This window comes from Heteronotia binoei, chromosome 3 (assembly GCF_032191835.1).
Source record: "Heteronotia binoei isolate CCM8104 ecotype False Entrance Well chromosome 3, APGP_CSIRO_Hbin_v1, whole genome shotgun sequence".
Classification (NCBI taxonomy): domain Eukaryota; kingdom Metazoa; phylum Chordata; class Lepidosauria; order Squamata; family Gekkonidae; genus Heteronotia; species Heteronotia binoei.
Window position 1 is genome coordinate 29,237,681 of NC_083225.1, and position 5,680 is coordinate 29,243,360.

A 5,680-nucleotide genomic window follows, 5' to 3' on the forward strand; every position below is an offset into this window, starting at 1 on the left:
ATTCAGGAGACTTTTCCATTCCCTAAAGCAAATAAAAATACAGCAGTGCAGTTCCCCTGAATACAGTCTTCATATCCTAATCCTCAGCAGCTTGCTGAACTTCCACTAAATGAAAATGAAACACCCACACACATTACAAAGCAGCCAAAATAAATGCAGTTTGCAGGCACACACTTTTATGATCTCACTGAGGCAATTTACTCACAGGAGTTGCTATATGTAACCAGCTGCTGTATTTTGACTTCTTCAGACTATCACAGGAAACAAAAGGTTCTGGTTGACTCTTTACTATGCAAATGACTTCTGAAAGGAATGTAAATCAAATGGAGGGGCTGGGTTCTCTTCCTTTTTCGCAGTTTCACTGACTTGCTGGAAACAGCCACATTGCTCTGCTCGCTCGCCCCCACCTCCATTCAGCCTTGCTCCTACTGAGATTTAAAAGCACACACACCATCCAAGTTTCCAAGCTTCTTCTAAGCTCCCAAGCATCTTCTAAGCATTCCAAGGTGGAAAGGCACACTGTGGCTGTTGGAGTGCAGCTTCCCCTTGCTGACCAGCTGGGAGCTGGTGGGAAGGAGCCTACAAAACCAGGGGAACCCCTGCCAGGACCTGGGAACTGGTAAGCCTATTTCCTGTCAACTTTTGTCATCATTCAGCTTTCACACTCATACATAGTAATGGGGAATACCATGGCATGAAAACTTGATTTTGGTCATCACCAGCAATATCTCCCTACACTTAAGAATCCTTTCTGGCCCTTCTCAGTTTCAATCTCTTTCTGATTTTTTTGGGTTGATGATAGAGCCAAGGAAGATAAAATCTTGAACAATTTCAAATAAAAACAACACTGTGGACCTAATCTGGGCCCCTGCTTGTATGATACAGAGGGAGCAACAAGCATTCATAATAGGGGTAAAAACTAGGGAATCCCTCCCTCCATAGTACAATAATGTAAGATTGTTGAGCTCTTGGGATAGACAAATAGCTCTCTGTTCATCCTGAACTTTAGGAGCAAGACTGATTTGCAACAGATTGGTAATAAACACTCCTCTACTTCAGCAATCCTGTTACCAGACTTAAGCTTCTACGGTGCTTCATTATATTCATTCAGCATGAACAACAGCTCTGCTGCAGGGATACCACAATATCTAGCACGTTTATTCATCGTGCTCTGCTATTAAGCCAGTCCCTCCTTTCCGAAGGGTGTTATGCAAAATGCATTTTTGTCATTCTCGGAAGATCCTGTTCTAGTTTGTCATCTGGAATTGTTGAAATGCTTTGGCTAAAAATTTCCCTGAGTTGGTTATCAACATGTGCTCTTTGCAGAAAAGTGTGTCTGGTCAATGATCCTGTGTTATGGAAATAACTCCTGCAGTCGGCATGCCACAGTTTCAGCACACAATTAAAAACTGTTACAGGACCAGGGAGAATGCAACTTGGGGAAAGAATGCAATTTATAAATAATCATTTCCAAGGTATTAAATGAATCCTGTTTTTTAAATCTTCTTGCTACAACTTCTGCTCAAAGGCAACTGTCATCAGCTAGAAATGTACATATTCTGGAATCACCAACAGTTCACTGAAGTGGTCACAAATTGCATCATAAAGGGTATAAATCCAGCCACAATCCAATCATGACCTTGTAGCAATCTCAATAGTAAGGTCAAACATTGAGCTAATCTGGCAAGGGGAGGAGGCTGCCTTGCATGTAAATGAGGAGTTTAGTCAACGTAGATGGCTGGCAATGATGTTTGCGTTGAAGTGTCACCTATGTGAACATCATCAAATGACAAGAATATCATACATTTCAAAAGACAAGATTGTGATATGGTTAGATTACATTGCGGCAGAAATGGAGCCGTATTTATCCTGAAAATGATAACAAAAAGGGAACTTTGTGATTTCTTTGCTGCCTAGTTTAATTTAATTTTTAGATTTATATCCCGCCTTATCCTGCAAGTGGGCTCAGGGCTGCTTACAACAATAAAACAACAGGGTTAAAATAATATCATAAAAATAGACATCACAAAACAGGAGCAGCACGATAAACAATCTTACAGACATAGGTGGTAAATAGCATATGGGTGATGGCTAACAGCATAACATCATAATGGTGAAATGCTGGGGGAAGTGATGACTTTAAAGGATGCCCACTGGATTAATTAAAAGCCTGACGGAAGAGCTCCAGCTTACAGGCCCTGCGAAACCTTGATAAGTCCTGCAGGGCCCGGCTCTCCAGTGGGAGCTCGTTCCACCAGGTAGGGGCCCAGACTGAAAAGGCCCTGGCCCTCATTGAAGCCAGCTGGGTGTCCTTAGGACCAGGGACTATGAGAAGATGTTGAGCAGCAGATCTCAGAGCCCATATGGGGAGAGACGGTCCCGAAGATATGCAGGCCCCTGGCCGTAAAGGGCCTTAAAGGTAAGGACCAACACGTTGAACCAGATCTGGTACTTGAGAGGTTAGACTTTTAGTGTGCCACAACATTCCTTTTCGGCTCTGATGTCAACGAACCCATCTAACTACTTAAGTCTGCTTTAAAATGGTAGACTTATGATTGGGAGATTGCTGCCAAGTCGCCACAGAACTGATTGTCTTTGCCATCATTGCTGCATCAATATTCAATGGTGTACTTTATGAGATCATTGGATGGTACCGGTGATGATGTTTCACTCATTGCTGTATTTTCAAATGATGTATATATTGTATTTTATGATATTATATAGTATTTGTTATTGGTTGTTTTATGATTCTATGTCTTACGGCCATAATGGTTGTTAGCCACCCTGAGCCCGCTTGTGGGGAGGGCAGGATATAAATCCAATAAAATAAAATAAAAATAAATAAGAACATAAGATAAGCCATGTTGGATCAAACCAACAGCCCATCTAATCCAACACCCTTGTCGAACAGTGGCCAAAACCAAAGTGCCATCAGGAAATCCACCAGGGGGGGCCAAAACTCTAGAAGCTTAGCTATAGCTAGAGTTTCCAGCCTCCAGCTTGGGTCCTGAGTTCTGGAATGAGAATTCCAGCCTACAGAGATCAGTTCCCTGGAGGGAAAAGCATCACATCCCTGCTGTGTTCCTTCCTCCCCAAACCCCACCCCCTCAGGTAGTGCCCTGAAATTTCCAGGGATTTCTCAAGCCAGAGCTGGCAACCCTAGCATAGGCCCATGTTCTTACACACACACGCCACTGCAAAGATACATGATATGACAACAATATAATAACTAATGATCTTTCAACACTTACACCCACCTCTGCCATAAAAAATTCTGTGAGGACCATCCAGACAAAACCTGGATAACATAAACAAAATACATGAGCAAACAGAACTGCAATAGGAATTCAGCCAAGACGCCGCCACAAAGAATAACCTGGGTCTGGCTACCACCTTAACTTGCCTCAGAAGATGAGGGGGAAAGAGCAGGGCCTCCAATGCTGATCAGGCAGGTTGATACAGAGAAGGCAATCCTTTGAGTATCCTGGCCTGTCATGAGCAGGTGAGCCAATAACTAAAGATTCTATTGCCTGGGAAAACCTGGTGACAGCTGAAAAAGAACTCTTCATTTATTTCAATTGCAGGAAGCTTCAGCAGAGGAACCATAAGTTGATATGGTTTCCTGTGCTCAAGAGAGAAGGTAGACGGTGACAGACATCTTAATGGATGGTAACTACATATGTTAGGGATGTTATGTTATTCTGGACATCATTTTTATAACTGTTAACATCTTGAGCTGGGTTACTAGCAAACAAACTAGACATGATATTTATAATGACCCAGGTTAGGGGAACCATGCCCCATGGTCGGATGGTAATGCTGAGGAATTAAGTTCCCAAATTCTTCAAGAATCTGACTTGGATGGGGATAATTTACAGCTGCCAGGTCTGTGTTAGAAAATACCTCAAGACTTTGGGGGAGTTGGAACGTTTTCATTCAAAAATCTGAATTTATCTTTGGAACAAATAAAAATCGATTTGATCCAAGCCCCAAATGCCTTAAAAAAGGAGGAGATTGTTAGGTTTCAGGGAGAACTTGGGTAATGTGAAATTGAGACAATTTATCTGGGTGATTTTAATGTACCTACTGATGGGACCATAATTGGGCCAACAGAAAGTTTCATAGCCTCTCTGGTAACCCAGGTTCTGAAGGGCATGCCTTAGATTGAATCTTTTGTACAGAATCTTTAGAGGAAGATCTGGTCAAAGGGGTGTGGTCTGATTGTTGCCTAATCAAAATGCAGGTGAAAGTGGCACTGGCGCTCAGCAAGAGGGAAGTGCTGGTAAAACTTGTCCACTCATGGGACTACCAGTCAACATTGATCAGCCGATCTTAAGGCCCTCCAAAGGACGTATGGGGAGAGGCGGTCCCATTTATCACCTAGTCTTCATCATTCCCTTTTTTGGCAAGATCATCTAGAGAGCAGTAGCACTCCATACCTTCCTGGTTAATCCATCTGTCTTTCCGTCAGATCAGGCTATGAAATGGAGACAGTGTTGGTAACTTTAGCCGACTATCTCCAATTGGATAGAGACAAAGGGCGTGCCTTGCTGTTGCTCTTACAGGATCTATCAGCAGTCTGATACAGTGACTAATGCCATCCTATAGAGATACTTTGAAGATCAGGGGATGTGCACCTTTGTAGCAGAAAGTATTGTCAAGTTACAGCCAATTCATGGTGACCCCACTGGGTTTTCAAGGCAAGAGATGAACAGAAGTGGCTTGCTGTTACTGCATAGCAACCTTGGATGCCCTTGGTGGTGTCCCACATAAGCATTAACCAAGGTCAACTCTGCTTAGCTTCCTACTGTTAGTATATTGGTATTTGCCTTCAGTTTTGTATTCCTACTTCTTTTACACTGTTAATTTTACTGTCCACAGTATATCTTATACTTTATGTTCACATCATCACTCACTATCATTCAATGTTGCACTTCTAGTCCTCTTGCATTGTTCATCTGATGTCCTATACTGTATGATTACATTTTTTTCCTCTTTCCATACTCTGTAATCTGCTTCCGTAAGAAAAGCAGGCTATAAATAAGCTAAATAATAATCATTAACAAGGCTATTTATATACATTAATTCATCCTCTCTACTGTTTTCTTTTTACCCTTCAATAAAACCCTGCTTTCTTCCCACCTCTGTGAAAATTAGTTTTAAGAGGATTGTGAATTTGTCATGCTGTGGCTGTTCCTCACAATGTATCATTGAGCAAAAGAGAGAGAAATGTGGGATCCTCCTTGTACAAACCCAAGGCAAAGTGTTTTCCCTCTCTTAAACAAAAGCTTTGGCAATGGCAGCTGTGATGATCATCAGTAGAACCTGGAGGGATGCAAACAGTGGCCACATGTACTCTTCCCTCCACCCTTGGCAATCCTTTCAAAAGGTGACAACTTCAGAGTGGGTCATTACCAGTGTTCCCTCTAAGCTGAGTTAGCATGAGCTAGCTCACAGATTTTTAGCCTCAAGCTCACACATTTTTGTCTTAGCTCAGGAAGGATGACCCCAGAGCACACTAATTTATGCAGTAGCTCACAACTTTAATGCCAGTAGCTCACAAAGTGGAATTTTTGCTCACAAGACTCTGCAGCTTAGAGGGGACATTGGTCATTACATGTCCCCAGGCAGGGCTAGCCCTAGACAGTCTGGCACCCTAGGCAAGGCTAACTTCTGATGC